Source organism: Sturnus vulgaris, chromosome 2 (assembly GCF_052056855.1).
Source record: "Sturnus vulgaris isolate bStuVul1 chromosome 2, bStuVul1.hap1, whole genome shotgun sequence".
In the NCBI taxonomy this organism is placed as follows: Eukaryota; Metazoa; Chordata; class Aves; order Passeriformes; family Sturnidae; genus Sturnus; species Sturnus vulgaris.
Genome location: NC_142244.1, coordinates 41,258,182 through 41,280,389, shown reverse-complemented (window position 1 = coordinate 41,280,389; position 22,208 = coordinate 41,258,182). Strand labels below are relative to the sequence as shown.

The 22,208-nt window shown below is 40.3% G+C and overlaps 1 protein-coding gene across 3 annotated transcripts in view; it reads left to right on the top strand.

Moving 5' to 3' along the window:
- The first annotated feature begins 20,940 nt into the window (after window positions 1-20,940).
- The window catches only part of SMCO4 (single-pass membrane protein with coiled-coil domains 4), a 28,474-nt gene continuing 27,206 nt past the window's right edge, over window positions 20,941-22,208 (top strand). Inside the window, exon 1 of one of the 3 annotated variants that reach the window (XM_088159377.1) lies at window positions 20,941-21,196. The gene's annotated coding sequence lies outside the window, so the exon portion shown is untranslated. Of the gene's footprint in view, window positions 21,197-21,503; window positions 21,525-22,208 lie in introns of those variants that run through there. The other 2 variants (XM_014877546.2, XM_088159378.1) reach the window with 2 other exon arrangements.

Here is a 22,208-nt window from a genome sequence, read left to right as displayed (position 1 = left end):
TAATATATGAGGCATAAAACGCTGTGTAGCTGGCAAGGATAATTATGTGCAATTAAATACAGTGTACATCCTAAAATTATTGTTCTAGAAGGAAATGTCTGTAAACTCAGATATGGTTTTGGACATATATGGTGGTGTCTTAGAGACAAAAAAAGAAGCATGCTGTCCTACGACATTGATCCAGAAGCTCTTATTAGGAAACCAGGCTCATTTTCTGTCACAAATGCTCCTGGGATTTCACCCAGCATCCTTAGCCCAGCTTAATGATTTGGGTCTCTGGAAAACAACCAGCCTTGGGATGATAAGAGCAGCAACAAGTGACTAAGAACTTATCATTCATGCATGAACCACTGTGCTGCCTAAGGTCATCTTAAAATGGGCTCTCGAACAAATGAACTCTCCCAAAGCTCGAAGCCAACAGAACTCAGCTGGATTCAGGTTTTTACAGAAAGGAGCCTTGTGTACCTGTTTTATATCCTCAGAACCAACCTACTCAATTACTCAGTGATGCCAGCATGTGTAGACTTCTACAATGCAAACTTGGTGTATGCACATTCATTTGCTAAAATTCTTGTAATCTTCATTCAGCCTTCTAAAATATATGGGAACCATACACAGAATTTTCTCCGGTTCTTAAAATATGCATGTTAACTATGTGCACTAATAGGCCAATTATGCTCAGTCCAGTGAGTTTACAACTGGTCTTTGCCAGCTTTTCTCAGCTACTGTGCCATATCTTGTTTGGCTAACCTTCCTGAGTTTCTTCTTTTAATATCTACTTTTATTCAATTTCAGAAATTATACTGAACATTCCTTTCTTTATTGCAGGTAGTTTCAAGCAGAAGCCTGGATTTTCTGACATTTTCTTGAAATAACAGATTCTACTCCAGCAAGCTCTCTTAAATGGCTTAAAATTCCACGTTGTAGGGAAAGCTGTCCTTACGTGACGAAAAATGCTCTTTTAGTTTAGTCCTATATTAGTAGTAAGCATTATATTTTCAGCATTTAGTAAAGGCAAAAGGTGAAAATGAGGGGATTTTTTTCTAATTTCAAAATTATTACTTTCTCCAACCTAATTTGCCTTACTCTGTACTGTTTGCCCCCTCCATTTGATGGCTTATGTTTATTACATTTTATAGAGAAGGCATGGGAGTTTTCACAAGCTTCAGTTTCTCTCAGATGGGCATCCAAATGCTGTGCCATAAACAAAAAAAAAATGAATGCAACGACATCCTGAAGAATACTTTAAGGCTTTAAGTCTACAGGTCTCCAAAGAAGATGTTTAATTAAGGTTCTCGATAAAATCATAAAGAATTAAATTGTCAGGACATGCCAATATATTGACCAATTCAAGCACAGAATCTCAGAATCCTTTTTGGTGTCTTAATAGTAATTTTTATATAAAGCAATTAAAAATGTGTGTTAGATACTCCCTTTCCTTAATGCTGGCTTCTGCTATCTCTCTAACAACTCATCTGTACAGTGGGTGACACACAGGATAATGATACAGGATGCAGGTCTCCTCCTGGGAAAGTACATGTCATTATTCTTGGATAGCAGTTATAACATCTTAATATTATTTATGAAATACCAGCAAAAGTGTTCACAGTGTAAAAGAGTGGATCCTGGTTTGATCAAGACCTTCATGCTGTAAATCAAAGAGACTGTATGATCAGACAGACTTGTGATATAGCAGATTACACTTCTACTGCAGATTAACTTTGATGTTTTCCTTAGTAGAGAGAAACTGATTGTATAGATGAAGTCATTAAAAGGCTTTATGGGTGAAATACGTTTCAAAGAGAAGCTTACAAAAGGAATGGGTGGTGAAGAAAAATTTACAAGAAGTGAGAATGAATTTGCATCAACAAAAGAAATTTGGAAAAGTTGAAGAGTGAACAAATTAGTTCAGTAGAAAGTAGTGAACACGGAGTAGTGATATACTGGTTCTTACTGCTCCTATTTTACTTTTTTTAACAGAAACCAATCTCTCTAAAGACATGGAGACATTTTCTGTCATAATTTTGCTAAATATTATAGAAACCAAAGCAGAGAGAAAGAACAAAAGGTCTTTAGTGATTGCAAAGAATTAAACTTAGAGTCAATTCTGAGGAAAACAAGTGTATAAGGAAGCTATCGATTATTTAGATGCTAGCTTGGTAAACTGGATTCTGGGCTTCTGTTTTCTACAAGATGAGAGATTTTTGTGCTTGTAATGCTGGCTTAGGCGTTTTGGAATAGATCTGATAAATGGAACTAAGTCCCAGAATCCTGATCCTGAAAAGCCTTGCTAAGCTACTAAAGTCTAGAAGCTGTCAGCATTTTTCAATCCTAAAGATCCACAAGCTTCTAGATTTGCTGATCTTTATAGGACCAAGCTCTTCTGATGTTGACAGGACTGAAAGGCTCAGAATCCAAACTTGAACAAGATTCATGTCTTTTTTTATATATGGGTATATATACATCAATATCTAGTGTACTCAAAAGGGCTTTTTTGATTTTTCATGTGGATTCCAATATTTAGTAGATGTTCTCGGCTAAAATGTATATTCTGAAAAGCCTACAAATCTGAGAGGTGGAATTCAAGATATATTCCTTTTCTCAGGATTTTCTATAAGGCAGCTGGACAGCTGCACCTTTGACTTTACATGGGTCACTAATGGTGTGCTCACATCTTTAGATCATACCTCGAGGTTCCAGCAAACCCCAGGTGATGCACCCACCAGTATGAGGCTACATCAGCCCTAAAATTGGAGGCATCTATTGAATCTAACCCTTTGTTTCAGATATTAAGGTAATACGGAAGTCAGAAAAGGGGACAGCAGCATTAGCAGAGACAGACATAGGCAGTGGTATCATTTGGCCCAGTAATGTCCTTGGTAGAGCAAAACCACTTTTTTCCCCACTGGTCCAATAAAATTGCCTCAATCTGCTTCTTTGGGTGATCAATGCTCATCTGGAATTTTATCACTGTCCTTTTTAGAGGATAATTTAATTGTTTTACATTTATAGAGGCAAGGTAATAACCTTAGATTTACATAGAGCTAATTTCTTTCTTTGTGGGTGGGTTCTGTAGGATGTGAGCAAATAAGTTTCTGTGGGAGGATACAGGAAACATGATTAATGGATCAAAGAAAGACCATCTAAGGGAAATGGGTATAACACCAAGGGAGATAATGCTCTATTTCATAATACTTATGCAAATATGCCAAATGTTGGAGAATTCAATTAATATTTGACAAATGGATTCCCTGTGATGCAGAGTAAACACATACTGGGGAAACAATAAAGCTTTATTGCACATTATCTGTTAACTTCCTCTCAGACAGGCTGGGTTGCTTAGTCAGGTATCTCATTGCAGAGCAGGTGGCAGGAAACAGCCAGGCACAAATCAGTGAAAGACACTGAGATTGTTTGGATGAAAAAGACTGACCAAGGTTGAATTCTTTGCATGCGTGGCAAATCAAAGCTTGTCAATGTGCTTAGGTCTGCTCCTCAGTCTTCTGCTAGAAGCCAAATTTTATTCCACAAAAATGAACACTGGTTTAGGAATGGAGGAGAGAGAATAAGACAATGCTTATGATCTTGATTTTATTTCTATAAAAGCAACACCAGCAGAAAAAAACAATAATCAAGTAAAAACAGAATGCCTGAGCTACTGGAAGACACTGGACTGTACTCAAAAAAGCCAAGCTTCAGTGACCAGTATAAAATTAGGTTAATACTAATGCTATATAAAGTCAATGAATCCTTGAGATATTGTAGTGATGCGAGATGCACAAATATCTAGATTTACTGAAAACATAATTTTCTTGTTTGCTTTCTAGCTTCCATACTGTATATGGTATTTTAATCTCTATTCTAAAATACTCGGTTCCTCTACTAAAGATTTAATATGAGCTTTTGTTCTGAGAGGTCCTGATCCACAGAGGGAAGGTATTTGACAGGCTATTGAAACATATCGTCCATTTCAGACCATACAGACTGGGTACTGAGCTAACAAAATGTGACAAGAGTTATGGAGGTGAAGTTTTAAGTATGAAACTCAAGTTTGTCTTTTGGTTGTGACTGTTCTATAGCTGTTATCATACTTTGCAACCAGGAGCAATTCTAGGGACATCCCTTCAGTGCCTTGAGACAAGAAGTTGGGAAGAACACAAGAAATCCATCTTCAAAATCCCAATGTTCCCAAGAAAACCTACTCTTGGAGATGGCATGGCTCTACTTCACTTAGAAGCTCTTTCAACACTTCAAATGAGACTTCTATGTATTACTCTTTTCTGTGAAAGTAGGCGTCTGCTTGGTGAAAACAGAAGTCCTCCATGATGCAACCAGAAATTACTATGTGAGCTATAAACTTAAATATATATTACTTAAGGGCTGTATTTCTTTCAGTGTAAAGCAGGACAACCAAGACACCCTTTACAGAAGTGATGCTGTTTTTGCTGCTTCAGTGCTGTTGTTTAGTGGTCAAAGCAGTGGAGATTTCGGGTTAATCCTTAGCCCTGTCTCAGGCTAGAAAAGTCTCTTAGGGGCACATCCTGTGCCAAAGGGGCTGCTGTACATCCAGGAATGACACTGGAAAGAAAGCAGTGCCAGGGAGAAAGGTGAGGGGACCTGGAAATCAGGCAAAGATTGAATTCTCTGCTGTGCTCTGAATGATCATTACATGTTACATTAGGCAAACATGAGGTGAACATTCAAAGCTAATGAATGAGTTGAGACTCCAGGTTAGGTTTGTCCTTCAGCCATTCCATTCAGCTGGAAAGAATGAGCCATGCTCTGTTAGGCCATTGCAGTGGGAGGAAGGCTCTGTGCAGTGTCCCTTGAGCAGAAAGAAGCTCCAAGGCTCAGGAACAGGTGACTGACTGCTCAGACACCTGTTTTCCTGAGGATCTCATCCTGGCCAGCCACTAAGCCCTCGTGTGGCATTCTGGGCTACCCTGCACAGTGTCTAATTATCTTCTCTGGGAATATGGAGCTGACATGCATAATTTAGTTATTTAGGTTCCCCTGCTGAGCCTAGATTTTGTGATGCATAAATAGGCACTGTAGATCTCATCCTCACATTATTTAGTTGTGCATTTTTCCTTTGTTTTTGACTGTAGGGGAGGATACTAGCCCTATTTTCTACTTGCAAGGCATGTGTTCATTCATTTTGATTCACTATGGTCAACTTACAAAATCTTAAAAATATCTTAATCTCTTCCACTAAGCCATCTGTTTAAATCAGAGATAATGAATTTTAATAAAAATCTGTATTTTCCCAAGTTTATGGTTTCTTTTAACATGCAATTTTGCTGTGATCTTTGAGTTATTGCCTCTAATAGATGACTTCCCTGCTGTCAGGGCTGATTTTATCTCAAAGTGTATTAATTTTGGTTAAATGTATCTTGGCAGACATCCACCACTAGAATCAGTGCTGAACACCATGGAGTATTCTTCTAATTGGACATAAAACTCAGAGATTTTTTTCATATGATTCTTTGCTATACGGTGTGTGCAATTAGACTTAATGAGCTCATTTTCAGGACAAGTTGGCCAAACCAGTGCTATTGCTAATTTATAGAGGATACAGAAAAAGTTACTTGATTCTTTTCTTTTCTAAATTAAAACTTTATAGGAAATATTATTGCTGCTTTTCCTTCTAGCATGTGAATATACGAAAATCTAATTTTGGAAATAAAAATGTTTCCTTAGTGTGTGATTTCCAATGATTGTTGTAGAATTCTTGGTTTTTCCTTGCAAATGTTTTGGCAACAAAGGAAAGTCTAGCACGTTCTTATGTCATGTGAATAAATCCAAGCTGTGTATCATGATGACTGAGGAACCAGTAGCAGTGTAGCTCTCGTGGCACGAATGGAACAAGCCAGCTTGAAATTCTGTGTCAACACTTGGCAGCCGGTGCCCAAAGCCACTCTAACTACACTGCCTGCTCAAGAGTTCCATGTAAAAATATTATTGGTTAATACAGAACTTATTAACAATGTTTTTCTCTGGAAATATTATCTCACAGGACGCAGTCGTGTGGCTAAGACAGAAGGAAGCTTTAACCATTACTGTCTGTTTTTACCAGTCCTTGCTGACTGAACAGGAACCTGAGCTGGTCTGTGTTGGAAAGCTGTGTCCTACAGAGCTGATTAAAGAAACCACAGCTGAACCCCTGGAAAGATTGGAACATGAGAGCTGTTCAACCAGCCCCCTCATCATTGCAGCACTAGTAAAGATGGTAACAAAAGGAGGCTGGCAGGTTGTTAGTTGAAGATGCAATGTAATACATCCGTGTTAACACACTGTTGAGAAGAGTAGCACCTGAAAAAATCCAGAAGATCCCAATACTTGAGTTGGTCATTCATAAGGAGGAGCTCTTTGATGCTATTTTATGTGATATCCTTCTCTCCTCTACCTTTAACTTAATGCCAGTTGACAGATGATGGGATCTGGTAGGCCAAGTTTCTCTTTCCATATGAGAAAGTGGGTGTGGGAGCAGCTCTGTGGGATGTCTGCTGCTGGAAATGCAACCCCCACTCCTGCTCTTTTCTTCTCTGCACACAGCTGCATGGCTTCCTCACACCTCCTGTTTTGTTCAGGCAAGGCACTTGTCCCTGGGCCATCCTTTTCCACATCTGCAAAATGGGAATAATGCACCCATTTTTGAAAAATGCATTGAGAATTACCACCATGAACCTCAGAACAGGGATGGAAATTACTGCTATTGCGGTTTTACATGTTTATACTTGCTTTGTGACAGTGTCCCATGAGTGCTTCATAAATTGCTAATTCTGAGGTACTAAGAATTACAGTCATGTTTCTGTTTGCATTGGATAGACATATACCAGGGCTTTCATGCCTGGCATCCTTGCTGCTCCTTACAAAGATACTTTCATTTATATACAGAAATAATGAGACAGAAAAATGTTAAAAGGATTGCCTGAAAGCTGCAGATCACTTCTGTCAGTAATTATTTATCTGTCCACCATTTTGTCTGTGTATATTTTATTCCCTCTCAGTCTATATATAACAACAAATTAGTTAGAAGAATCGAAGCTGCTTATTTTAAACTTACAATGCTCTCATTAGACCAGTACACAAACAAGCTGCATGGTGTAGGACATATGCACATGCTACGCTTGGTAATCTTTTGGAGTTAATTTATTTACATGCATCTGGTTGCTCTCCTAATAGAATGGATGAGTCTTCCCTCTCAAATGAAAGAGATAATGGGAAAATTGTTTGAGATGGTGTAATGAAAGCCAATATGTCTTTAGCAGAGTGGGTTAAGCATGAGTACCTTGTGTGCTGTTCCTTTCACCTGTAAAGTACAAATTTTGCACTAACAATTAATTAGCATTTTACAGAGTCAACATTAACTAAATATCCTTGACATATTCCCCAAGAGAGGATAATGTCATTAACCTCTTTTACAGATGAGGAAACAATATTGGATTAGCATTGTAATTCCATTGACTTCTGTGGAGTTATTCAAGATTTACACCAGTAGAAATAACACTAGCTTTAGTCCTTGATATAATGTCATTTGTTCATGGTTATCTAGTCACAAAGCTGCACATTCAGGATGAGAAACTGAAAACATCCACGTTTCCTTTGCTGCCATAGTAAGATTTTCTACTGATAAAGCATCTATAAACCCTTATCTAGGAAATTTAAAAAAAATGAAAACAACACACCACCACAGAATCTTACATTTTTCTCCTACTCATGTCTAGAAACATTTGTTGTGTCTAGAAAGGTCTGCATCCTGTGAAAATAAATGAACAACAATACATTTTTTATAAGATTCTACTTCCCCAGAAATGTGAATGCTTTTTCTGAGTAAATTTAACAACAGAAAAGAAGGATGGGCTTCTAAAGGCTGCCAGTGAGCAAAGAATGTAAGTTAAAGGTCTTTTTATATGTAAATACTTCATTACATTTGGGAGGATTTCTTATTTTCTCTCACTCTCTCTCTCTCTTAATTTTTTAAATCCAAAGCAAAAGAACAATGGGACATCAGTTACTTCAATTTACTTAAGAATATCCAGAATTCACTTTCACTTTCCAGAGTGCCAGGGCGACCTGTCAGCATTTGTGGTCTGGAGTAACATGGGGGTCTGCTGACTTCTCTAGACAGAATGGTCTGCAGAAATTAGAAGTCTACTATTCCTGATAAAATTGAAACTTTTTTGCAACACATGTTTGCTCCCAAATAACTGGTGGCAACAGCATTATTTCCGAAACTGTATAAATTAAAAATGCTTAGAAATACAACTTTCATGTCTCCAGTTAAATCAGTTCGAATGTATTAATTATAAAAATGCTCAGCTCTCATTTATGACCGACTTGCTGCAAGTGTGAGAACTAGAGCTGAAATTCAGGCTTACACGGAGGATCACTACCAAGCTTCTTCCTTATGCCCCATTCAGAACAAGGTAAAAGTCCCACGCATTAATCTCCTTTCCCAGATTGGCCCTTATGCACTGGCCAGTGTCACCTCACCACATCTCAGTGGTACCCTGGGAATTCCAACTCCCCTTGAAACCATGTCAGGAGGTAATTGTACCCAAATCTTGGGTATTCCAGATGAAATAGAATCACAGGAAACGCTGTCCTAATCTCCTACACCTCACCATTTATGCAGAAGTCTTTTGACAACAAAAGACAGCTGGTAGCTTGGAACAGTTCTAGGATAAAATAGTTCTCTCAGTTCAGAAACTAGAATTTTCACACCTCCTCTCTTCAGAAAGTCTCATGGCTGCCACACTCTTCCACGGATTTTCTTTTTGGACTTGGACAGAGCATACAGGGACTGCTCCAACTCCTTTGGTATTCAATGGGAACAATTCAGGTTGACTTCAGTCAGATTGGTTCAGGCCCTTAATCTCCCTGAATCTACTGGAATTCAAACAATCAGCAAACACTGATGCTATCAGAGAAAAGAAGGATGACAAAACTATTTCCAAACAGAATAAATTTACAGGACAGTTGGAATTACAGCATATATATTTTCTTTAAAGTTAATGAATGGCATGATCCAATAATAGTTGTATCTTATGCTTTTCATAAAGATCTCAAGGCATTTCATAATCAATTAACAGCTCAAGCACGTCATCATTACAGAACATTTTGCAATAAACCATTAGGAATTAATGTAGAGTGAGCTTTCCATCATCACTAAACAAACCACTACACAGCTAGGATCCATGCCAAGCAGGCTTTGAATTTTTTAATGAACATTATACACATTCCCTGCAAGCAGAGGATAAGTCCCTGTGCCAGGACTTTCTATTTGCCTCCTCCCCATCACCTGCCAATTTTTTATGTTTAACCATTTCTCTGTACTTTGGTGAGATTAATAAAATCCAGTGTTCTGTGCTGCATTACTTTCGATTCAGATATTTTAGGACAAGATGGATCACAGTAAATGCAATATGGAGGAGTTATACTCCTGGATTGAAAATCAGTCCCTACAGCAATTTCATGTATTTCTGAAGCATTCCTTAACAGATCTGTGGGTAAAAGCTCCAAATAAACATTTGTTGCCTCCTCTCAAGTCTTGCTACTTCTGTTTTTTTCTGTTTAATAATTTTGGACATATCCCTACCTCCTCTGATTAAACACAGTGAAGAGGGAGACAGCACCTATGTAGGTTTTTCCAAGCTGTTGTCAGACCTAGAAATAAAGTGTCTGCCCCTCACAGGTATTTTAGGGCAGTAGTTACACAATTAGGCTCCTTATATTCCAGAGATAATGTCTGGATCTAAAATTCAAGCTTGCACCTAAAGAGCTCCCTCGCCCGGCAATGCCAGGCTATTCCTTCTCCACCTGAAGTACTCCTGGCTTCCCCCACTAATCTGCCCAGCAACAGTTTGTCCCTTCCTATCTGCAGCAGCAGTCTTGTGTAAGCATCGTGCTCCGAGATCAGCTGCAGCAATTTATGGTATGATTTACAAAGGGGAAAAAAAAAAGCTGCTTCTTCAAAGATTCGACTCTTTAGACGCCTGACTTTTGGCCCCCACCCCGACAGGATCACAGAAGACGTAACTTTTAAGCTGTTTAAGCGAGACGTGGTTTTGTTTAACAAAGACAGCACACAGTCTATGATTAATCCTTTGCATGAGAGACATGGCAGTTCCCCCACTGTTATGCAAGACAATATGGTTTGATTGCTTCTGCCTCCTGTCAAGCCTCCAACTGGAAATGTGTAATATGAAATGAAGTGCAGTAAAAAAAACAGAGAAGAACGTGCTGAGGTAGTTAAAACAATACTGGAGTAATTAAGACTCTGTATCTTTATTAGAAACAAAATAAGCCCACTGTTTGGTTTGATTAACACTTCAGGATTGTAAGGCTGCCAATGACACATCTCTGTACCAAGTAGAAGATGTGGGAGTCCAAGAGTTGTCCCAATGGGAAGCTGTGAGAGCCAAAAAGCTGTACCAGTTGGAAGATGAGTTACCAAGAGCTCTCCCAGTGTGTAGATAAGAGATACCAAGAGCTGCCCTAATGGGGAGATGTCAGAGCCCAAAAGCTGTCCCAAAAAGAAGTCAACAGACCAGAGGCTACAAGTCTGGAAGCAGAGGGGCTGCACCCTGCAGATTCCAGTCAGTTCCAGTTGGTTCCAGCTGATTCCAGCCTGTCCTGCTCTTGTCAGGTGTGGCCCTTTGTGATACCGGAGTGGCTCAGCCCCTCCATTATGTACCATGCTCACAACAGTGTCCTGCATGCTCACAGGCTGTAATAGTACCCTGCACACTGTCCTAAAAGCAGGGAAGTTTGACGGTAAAAGCTGCATACTGGGAATATTTGATTTATTTAAACGGTTTGGGGAAAGGTTCTCCCCAGAGCAGAAACAGGAAAAGAAAAATCTTCTTGTAGCAGCTATATCAGCAAGTTACATTGTGACAGGTCACAATATTTTTGCTAATATGTATTGTATTGTTATTATGCACTTAGAGCTGTGGGAAATGCAGCAACAACAAAGACTGAATGCCAGTGACAGAAAAAAATCTAGCAGCAGCTGACTATATAAAACAAGAGGAATTCCTCCTGTGCATGACACATTGAAAAAAATAAGCCAAGAGCTCATTGTTTCCTTGCACCAAAAAAAGATTAGGTATTGCCTAGAAGAGCAGTACTGAACTGTGAATTGTTCTTATTTATACTGTATCATGCAACCTGATTTAAAAAAAAATCAAACCAAACAACCTGCTCTACTCCAGATGGTTCAGAATCCAAGCAATGAAGTGAAGATTACTGCTAGGCATCTGATCCATCAACTCTGTTCTTTTGCCTTCAGCACCCTGTAAACTTACAGAGATTGGTCCCCTCCTGTGTCCAGCTGCACTTCTTTTACTCTCAAAAGGAGTCATTAATTCCTGAGTCTTTTGTGAAGTAATGGTCTCTCTTCTTTGGAGAAGAGATGCAGTCTCTGCACAACTGTAAAGTTACACCCATAGCTGTACACTCTATGCAGTATATGCAAAATGGGGAAAGGGTGGAAGCATAGAGTCCCTTGGCTACAAATGGGATACATGACAATAATGGGAAAAAAAACCCCAAACCTTCAAAAAGATCAAGGGAAAATGAATGAAACTATTCTCTCTAAAAGATAAACCACCTCTCTTTTCCCTCCTGCTAATCATGCCTCGTCGTGTACGCAGCCTTCATCTCTCTTTCCGATGAGGGAGATACTCGTGCAGTGCAGCCTTGCTGTGCTCCCAAAGTCAGTGTATCAACTGACCCAACTCATCATCTGGAAGTGGCTGTGTGTGAGCCAACCCCAGCTTTCTGAGCTGTCAGCTGAGCCATGGTCATTGCTGTCAAGCTCGGCAAAGCCAGCCCTTTCCCACTGGTGAGCTGCAGTGTGATGGAGTGAGTGCAGCCTTCCAGCAGTAGCTTTCCCAAAGAGCTACTGCTTCACACACCCCTTGTGACATAGCAAATATGAGGGCTGCTCTACCCTCATTTCTTCTGCTTGATCAAAAACCAAACTACTACAGCCATTATTTCTAAATAATGATTAACTTCAGAGGAAGATATACCAGTACCAACCTGGTCTTGTGACCAGTGTACTGCTACCAAACTGCTTTGGATTAGGTTCCAGGCTGAGCTCTTCTGCGCCTGCTGGATGCTCCTGATAAGTGTTTTTACCTAACAACTCACTGATAAGGATTAGAGTTTGAATGCAGCCCAGGACAGAAAAACCCCAGTAACTCCATTTGCCTTAGAGGTTTGAGCTTGTTTTCCCATAGAAGTGCCATAATATCAAAGTTAGAGGGCACTCTGAATGTCTGTCTCACCATCTTTGCTGAAGCTGTTCCACTCTATGTAGAACAATTGATATTCACAGGGAGCTGAGAGAGTATGACTTGTAACTTAGTGATTAAGGTGGGGACTGGAGAAGGAATAGGGTTTCTTGTCTGTTCTCCAGGGAGTATATGAGTCTTAATTTACTAAGTATGTTATCGAAAATTTAAGATGAATGCTAAGCAGGCAATGCACAATGACACACACTTCAATTTGCTTGTAACACTACATGGAGATGAACAGCTGTGGTAGAGGAGCATCTTTACCACTCCTCCTAAGTGGATCACAATTGGATTCCAGTGCCTTTTGAAGTGACTTCAAACTGTGATCAGTGCAACACCCTGGGATAATCCACAGTTTTGGAGGATCAAGTGCAACCATACAGGTGTAATGCAATGAAGCAACTTCCTCTAACTACAAGTAAAGGGGAAGAACCAACATCTCCATGCTCCTTGGATACAGAATTTAAATCAGCTCCTATTTCTTTGCTCCTTGGCAACAATGTCAGACTATGGTAAACTTCAGTAGGTCCCTAAGATAGGTCCCAACCTAAAGTTGTTGAGGTGTTTTTTAATGGGCTTGACACATAAGACTTAGCAAAAATAATTAATGCAGTCTCCAGAAACTAAAAGATTCCCATTGATTTCAGAGGGTCACAGATATAGCTCCAAACACACCATTTTTAAGAATTGTTGATAACCTAGACTAATCACTTTTTAACATAAATATTTTGTTTGGAAAACATTATTTCTACAGAAGTGTGTGTGTGGGGGCATTTATGTGAAATTATCTATTTCAAAACAGTTGATATTAAGAGATAGTAAAAATCTTCCTTTTTCCATATTCTCCAAATCAGAAATGTTTAACCTCAATATGGCTTGCCATTTAGTGATGAAACTCATAAAAAAATTAAATGGAAGCAAAATATTTGGAATAGAGTAAGATAAAACATAAGAAGTCACCTAGAATGATTTTTTTAAATTAAAAAATTTAATAGAGACAATTTTCATCCCACTCATCTCCCTGTCCCTTGAAACCTTTGTTCTACTTGGAATAAGGAAAACTCTGGTCCCATTTGGAATAAGAAAAGGTTATTTCAGGATTTTGACAGTCAGAAAAAAGTATTTCCCAGCTCTACCAAGTATCCTACTGTGTCTCAGAGATGGGCATACAGTTTGCAAATCTTGCATTCGTTTTTTGTTTACAGCGATGGTAAGATATCTGTGTAGGTAAGTCAGGTTTTCCATGACAACAGTGTATACTTCTACATTTCTAGCTACTGGTGGTTCTTGAAAACAGAAATATAAAAGCATACAGAAAGAGAACCTTAAGAAAAAAGCAACCCAGCAAGACTCTCAAAAGACAGAATTTGGTAATGCATTGAGTAACTGAGCTTGTTCAAGTAGGTAATTGTATTAGTATTGACTCAGTGTAACCATCTCTCTTTCATAAACGAATGCTTTGCATGACTGGTTTACTGCGACTATAAATGCATGAGGTTTTTTCTTGTTATTGAATTTTATAGGAAAAAATCCCCAGCTACGCAGATGGAGGTGAAGAGAACTAATCTCTAGTATTTTGTATGAGAGGAAGTATCAAACACGTAGCAGTGAATCCAAATGTGACTAGAGATTATATAACACCTGCTAGGGTGTATAATCATGTTTATATCCACTGGGAAAAGATCCAAAGCCAGAACTCCAGATCTGAAGCCATTAGGAATGTACTATTTCAAATACCCCCACCTCTGACTGTGGGCTTCTATGTGGGTCCAGTTTCAAAATAGAATCTCATGCCCAGCTCAGCTTGGTGAAATTGCTCCCGTAGTCCCTCATGCTGAGTAGCTCCTACTCATGGAAGTTATTAGACTGAAGGAGAAGGGGCTAAGAGTATCTCCCCCTTTCACTTCTCACAACACTCGGGGAAAAAAAAGTGTAATATATATCTTTGCATTATAAGTATAGAACTTTGAGGGGGGGAAAAAAGAGAAAGTTATGAATTTGGCCTCTGGGATCCAAGGAACTGAATTATTAAGAATGTCCACAGATGTAATATTAGATATTATATTCATGGATACAATGTGGAGAAAGATTTTGGAATTGAGCCCAGGGAGAACTGCTGATACAAGACAGTTCCTTATGCTTCTCCTAAAATCTCCAAGTCTGATATCAATAAATAAAAGGGTTTGGGGGCTAGAATTAAACCTGCATAATTTTATGAGGAACAGGTCTTTACTGCCTAGTTCAATCTGCATAGCAATATAACCCTCAGACTTTACAGTCAAGTTACAAACTTCTTTTCAGAGGCAGGTCAACAGGAACCACGCATTCTCTTTTAATCATGTTATGTATGAAAATGTTTTATAGTGACATCATTAGTGATATTACTGGAACCCATCTGTATCCTGAATCTACTCCACTCCTCCACCCAACTGTAAGCATAAACCCCCAACCCTTCCTTTCAGACACAAACATATATATTCATCTTATGACTGGTCTCTCTTCCTTAGGCCCAAAGCTGGGTCGTGAACAAGACATTCCAGGCAGACAGTGTGAAATCTTCACCCTCTCTAGCCACCAGTCTAAGCTATCCAGCATGTCACTTGTGATGGGTTTGGTGGAAGAAATGATAAATAAAAGTACATCTAGCTGATTTTGCCCAGGCAAGGTAGAGAAAACTTCCTAACTGCTTCAGGAAATCATGTGAAGTCCTGAGAGATGACATTTAGCTGCGTATATTAGTGTAATACAGAACTACAACTACTGGGAGCAAAGCAAGGACTATGAGCACAATTCTGTTCACTATTCCACGATCCACAAAGAAAAGAAACCCTTCACGGATTCGTGGTTCCAGAAATCAAAAGGAACTACAATGTCTCCAGCCCATAATCTCAGTACAGAGGCTGTAAATTTCTTCCAGATGATTTAAGCATATTTTGTAAAAAAAGATATAAACTTTTACTTTGAAAAAAGCAAAGTTATAGTGATCCACCACTTCCTTGTGAAAGCACCCTACTTTTTAGTTATTCCCATAGAATGCAATTTATTTCAAGGTTAAATCTATCCCACTCTGCTTTTGTAATATCATCAAATGTGAAGGCCCATCACAAAGAATTATAGTGACATCTATGTCAAAAAGCACAGAACCCATCTTTCCTCTAAACTTGCTAAGCACAAAGCTGGATAATCCTTCTGTGTGATTTTCTAATGTTATCTAGAGATATCCACACTCTCTTTAATTATATTATTTTACTTCCAGAGTCACTGTAAGGTGATGATCAGGGAAGCAAGAGGAAGCAGAAGGCTCTGTTGTGTGCCAGAGAGAATGAAGGGCATGCTGTAAACAATATCTATGTGCCAAATGCTACCCAATCTTTCAACAGATCATTGAGCAGTCAACAGCTCTGGTCAGGAAATACACTGATTGTTCAGAGAAAAATCCACTACAAAATTGGTCCTTTGGATATCTGGCTGCTATGATTTTGGAAAAATACAAAATAGCTCACAGCATTTATATACATTTATATACATTTTTATACATAAGGGAAGAAAATTAACTGCTGAAATTCATGGCACTACACATTAACTTTAAAAACTAAAGCTTTTTACACATAAGTTCCATCAAAACATTTTGTCCTCTAACATCAACAGCAACAGAAGAAGCTGATGGCTGGTGTGAGAATCTTAATTGAAGTGACAGCAAGACTTTGCCAGTTAAGTATATTTTTATGTCAAGGAAAAAAAATAGAAAATGTCAAACCATACCTAAAAGTAACTACAAGCATGTAAGCTAATAAAATTAGTTTGCACTTCATTCTTTTTAAGTCTCAGCTCTTCCTGTAAATAGTCAACTTCCTACAATTCCTGAAAGTTCAGTAAGAGTTGAAAGCACTTAGTAACTTGCAGGAAGTTGCTCAGCACTGCACCATGGTGTTTATAGAGCAAAATTTGAAAGTCTGGCTGGTATGACAGATTCTTCAGAGACAGACATCTTCAAACAAAGAAGATTCTTTCTCAAGCGTAAGTCTTAGGGGATTCACTGTAAGTCACATAGCTGTTAACACATTTAGGCTGATTGAATGTGAGAATGTTATATGTAGACATCAACTTTCAAAAAGGTTGTGATTCAGAGAGCTGCAGGTGTTGCTTTTGTAAATTTCATAGAGTTCAGCGCCAAAAGAGGACACAGCGTGAAAAATTATAAGCAGATCAACAAAAGCATTTTTTTCAATAGAATGTACTGAAGAAAGCCTTGTCAATGTCTGTGACTTATCTTTCCACTTCTGTAAAACATGGTACAGTTGTAACTGTCTAGTCTGACTTTTAGTCACAATATTTAGTTACCTGAAAGATAAAGTATAATGAGACACTACACATTTCTCCTTGTTCAGTCTTCCCCGGTTTTGGAACTGTGAGCCTTTGAAAGCAGATGACATACTCAATTATTATCAAGTAAATTTTTTATCTGTCATTTGATCACATCTGACAGCAGATGAAATATAAAAAGACTGAACTTTCACTATAAAATTAGCCTGCAAAATATACTGGCGTGTAGCCAATGCACAAAATACAAATTATCTCTCAGAAGCTTCTGAAAAATATTTTTATGGTTTTCAGGTAAGATCAGCCAAAGTTCTGGTGATGTCACATTTCTATAATACCTTCCAGAATGCTACATACCATTCTAATGAAAAAGGAATCATAAAGTCCAAGAGTTCTGCTGCAACCTGGAGTATTAGGAAAAAAGGATAGTGTCTTAGTGTGTGTTAGTCTTAGCTTCAAATGTTTATAGATCAGATTTGCTCCTTTTGTAAATCAATATAATTCCACTGACTTCAATGGAGCTATGCCAAGTTAACATCAGCAGACAAATCCAGTCTTTTCTTTTGAATTAAAACTCACATCTTCTAAAGGTTATTTGAGGCTTTATGCTGGGCAAAGTGTTGTGACTGTGAGTGTTACTCAGGTTTCAGAAAAAGGATTTCTGCAGGATGGTGACAGTACAAACCAGCTCCTTCTACCTTGTCAATATGGCCCAGCTTTCTGTTTGAAGAGCTTTTTCCGTAATTTGTAAAGCCAGAAGAAAGCACTGTGATCATTTACTTTGGCTTTCTATATATAGAGAGGTCATCATAATTTCTGGGTGCAAATCAGGAAAGCATCCTGCCTCAATTTAGACATTATTATTATTGACGATTTTTCAGGATGTATATTACCTTCCCTTTTTATTTGCTTTCATGTTTTTAATCTTATTCTTAGGGTGAAAATATTGAGCTTTAACTTAAGTTAAACAGTCTATTCCTAGGATCTTGTTCCATCTATAGTTACCTCCAGTCCTGACCTGCTGTGGTCCTTAAAGCACCTTTTTGATATACTTGTTCTAACACAGACTGAGCTCCAAAGATCTCCTCTCCAGAGGAGAAGGAGCATTATAGTCTCTGAGACACTTCAGCGAGTGACATCTATCATGAAGCAATCACTAAAAACACAGACTAAAAACCATGTGGATTTCTCATTTGTCTGAGACTACCAAACTACTTTCTAATAAAAACTAATGGTCACTTGTGTTTTGAGGTAGCTGCTGAGTTAGAAATGAAAGCATTCATTATACATCACCTCGGGTACCACTGTCACCAGGACATAAAAATTTCTTATCTTTCAGTACTGAAATGACTCAGTTTGTCTTTGACTTCACTGGCAACAGAGAAGTATTGTAAGATGGAATTCATCTCACCCCACTTTAAATGTCTAAATCTGATCTACTTCTTATGTACTTTTCATAGAAAAAGATAAATAGGCACTTCCATGGCACTTCTGTCCCACACAAAGCTTGACAGATCATCTAGTCTGAGTGTTGGAGGCAACTGTGAGATTTCCATGTTGAATCTTATGAGAGAAAGAAGACTCTGATGATGAGATTTAGGGGAAGTCTCACAGGAGATTGTTATGAACAGAAAATAAGGAAAACAAGAACCCAGAGTAAATCTGAAGAAAGTGTGGAACCAAAAAGAAATCAGAAGAAAGGCAAAGGAGTTCTTGGAAGGCAAAGACACAAGCAAAACCCAGGGGTGCAACTGTACAGAGGTGGAAAGTATCTGTGCTGTGGTTCCACCACTTATTGGAGAAAAAGTCCAAAACTGCCAGAGACTGTGAAAATCACAAATCCAAAGAATCTTGGCAAACAACATCTGTTTCTTGTTGTCACAAAATATTTTGCCAGTTGGGAAGGATATAATCTGTAAAGTTTCGCAAGTACGAGTTCCCAGAGAAGGAAACGATGTTCAAGGGAAAGGGCCTTGTAAGCGTACATGTATATGAGCACATTCAATTATATTTTGTATTAGAACTTGTAATGAACACCACAGTTCCTGCACTTCAGTTGCACTTTATGTTTGCTTTTTTTTCTTGTTCTCTCCATACATGCACATATGTAAAACCATATGTATTTATTAAAAGACTAAGCTGCTACTGTCACAGAAGTAGGATACAGCAAAAGGACAAAATACTGAATTAGGCAATAGCATTTCCTATGCTTTTGCAGTACTACATAAAACAAATCTATAAATTCTGAGCAGGTTTAGGGAGAGATTACTGCCTGATAACTCAACCCGAAAAGATTTTTTTTTCTACATTAAGAATAAATAATAGAGATTATAATCCTGGCAGCAGATTTTACACCTACATCCAAAGGACGTATAGGTTTATTACCTGCTATTACCTACTACCTAGAACAGTGCAATGTCTTAAAATGTGAACCAAACCTTTTCCTGAGGTGTACTGCAGACTCCACTGCTGCAATCAATACTCCGAAGAGCCTTTTCTTTCTTGGACAAGAGACGTACGTATATCCGATATTTGAGGAAGCCAGGTGAATAAATCAATAGCTAAAAAAAGTGCACTTAATCATATCTGTTTTGGACAGATGCAGGTTGGAAAACCTATATGGCCCACGCATTGTCTTCTGCTTAAAGCTTAGACAGGAATCTGTGTTTCCTAAATGGCAACATCCTGTTGCTGGGCATCGCTGAAGCTGGAGTGATCACAGTAGCAAATAATTGTGTGCCAGCCAGCATTAGACGGATCTACTGCTCAAACTTTTAAGTTCCAATATAGTTTGTTGTTGGAGTACTTTAGCATAAATACGTAACTTAATAACCACCAAATTATGTACTTTGTAAGTTTTACAGCTTTCCTGGAATATGTAGCAAAGATTCACACATTCGCTTTAACCTTAAATCGTCTTGGCTGCATTTTCTTACTTAAGAGTCAGCCCAAGGAGGAATTTAATATATACACATAATTTATCTTTCCTTAATGGTTTTAAGCGGTGACCATTATTGGATATTTCTCACGGCACTGCAAGTGATCATTAAACATACATAATAGCCCTACTAATGAGTAGATAACTCTAATGCCAAAATTTTCCCCTTCCAAAGGTAGGTTTGTGCATGGAATCGCTGCTATGCTTAAAGGTGCCCCTTTACTTGACATTACTTAATAAAGCCCTTTGAGATAACCACAGAGCGAGAGATGTTTTAGAAAAGCACAATTTTATTTCTTCTCTGCTTTAGCCCTAAGCGGTTCAGCATTATTTGAACATCAGCAACAGCACTTCTTTACGACTTCAAAGTCAGAACCTAACCTCAAATGGGCAGTGCACCTCGAGATTAAAACTGTGCCCGGCACTGAGAAATGGATGTTTTCAGCAGAAAGAAGAGCAACAGGAGGTAACAACACGACAGTCTAAGACCACTCAATTAGAAGGTTTATTAAGGTTACACTAAGGTGCCTCTCATGAACACTCTCACAGGAAACACTTTAAGAAAGGCATGAGGAAAAGGATGAAATCACTAAGCTTGGAAGGAGTTTTGTAGCTGTTATTAACCTGGAAGAAGGGCAAGATTCCTGCCAGCAGATAGCTGCGTGTCAGGCACACTGCAACCACTGCAAGCCCAAGAAAAGTCTTGTATTTCCAAAATGTGTAATCCTGACAAGAAGAAAAGACAGATGTCTGAGATCTTCTATTTTCCACCCAGTAACAGCTACTGTCTGTTTAGGAACGCGGTGAGAGGTCTCTTCCCCGCAGTCAGAAAGCAGAGCGTGTCTGTGGCAGCCAGCCGAAGGCACGGGAGCTGGGAAGAAGCTGCAGGTGTTTGGGATGTCGCTGGTGCAGAGATTACAGCAGCTCAGGCTGCGTGTGACACGGCTCCTCAGCATTCCCGGTCCCGCCGCTCTGCCCAGACGGCCCCTGCTCCCGGAGAACGCGAGCCTGCCCTCCATTTTCATTTTCGGCCCGTTATCGCAGAGTTTGATAACTCAACAGGCGCTTCCGTCCTGCTGGTACGCGGTAAAAAAAAAAAAAAAGGAATTGCTGTCCTGGTTGCACCTATTTTGGCGTTCTCCTTTAGAAACCTCTCTCTCTGCCCCGTCCTGCGCACCCGCCCCACACGGCCAGCAGGCCGGCACCTGAGGGGGCCGGGCGTGCCACACGCGGGGCGCCCTCCGGGCGGGACCGGCACCGGAACCGGCACCGGGACCGGAACCGGGCTCCCCGGGGCGGCGGGGCCGGGCGCGGCTGGGGCCGGCGGTCCCCGGGCGGGCGGCAGAGGGCGCCCCGCGTTCCGCAGAGCGGGGCCGGGAGGAGCCTCCGGCGCGGCCGAGGAGGGCCGGGGGGAGGGCCGGAGCTGCCACGTCCTCGGCGGCGAGCGGCGGGCGGGGAGCGCAGCCCGCGCCTCAGCCCCACGTGTGGCGGCGGAGCGGGGAAGTTGCCGGCGCTGCGGACCCTGCTCCTCTGCCGCCGCTGCCCGGCCCTTGCCGTCCCTCGGGAGAACGCAACTCCAAGTAAGGGCGCGCGGCGGCCCCGCTCCCGCCCGCTGTCCCGGGGGAGGCCGGTGGGTGCGGGAGGCGCTGGGAAGGGGGCGGTGGGGAGCGCCGTGACGGGGCTCGGGGCGAGCCCGCCGTGTCCCGCGGGGCAGCGGGATCGGCTCCCGGGCGGGACAACTTCCTGCCGACTTGGGCTCCGAGCGCTCCGTCCCGTGGCCAGGGCGCCGCGGATAAGCCCGGAAAGTTTGGGAAGGCGGAGGGCGGGCGGGGAGCCGGGAGCCGGCCGGGATCGGCGGCAGGGAGCTGCTGCCGGGGCTGGGTGGCAGCCCCCGGGAAGCTCCGCTCAGAGGCTGGCGAGGAGAATAACTGCTCCAAAGACTCGCAGAAGACTTTAGGGTTTGTGTGTTGTTGCTTTTTCTTTCTTTTTTTTTTTTTTTTAATCTACTTAATTTCGATTCCCAGTCGGGAGTGTAGTTGTGCCGGGAAACGACCGAGACTTGTGTTTAAGCAGCCTGTTGGGAAAAAAATCATCTCAGGAAGGCATTAAGGGTGACCCAAGAAAGAAAACAATCTCTTGTGAATGTAAAAACGTGGGGTTCGTCTGTTTTTTGAAGCACCATGCCTTTGTTTGTGCGTGTTTTGTCCCTGTGATGAGCTGTCATGAGTTCGGTGCATAGTTTTCTGGTTATCCTTATTGTTGGTTACCTTAAAAATTTTTTTTTGCTGTGTTTCTAAACCGATTTTAGTTCAACTCTTTATTTTCTCGACTGTTTTAAATGTTCTCTTGTCAGAATGATTTCTATTCCGTGGTCCCTATCCTGCCTGAAATTTGTATGATATTTTTATCGGTCTGTGGGGTGGTGCCACCCTGGGTCGAACCTCTGGGGGTGTCCGTGTTTCTCTCAGTTTTGAAAATGTGATTGTCAGTTATTTTTAGCTTCGTTCAGGATTTCCTCCTTGAAATGAACTACAAGTCTTACAGGAATTCTCTGATGCCCTGTTGAAAAAAAGTGAAATTAGTTTCTCGTTGGTACATTTTTAATAACTTTTTGCTCTCCCTTGCTCTCTTAATTGCCTTTT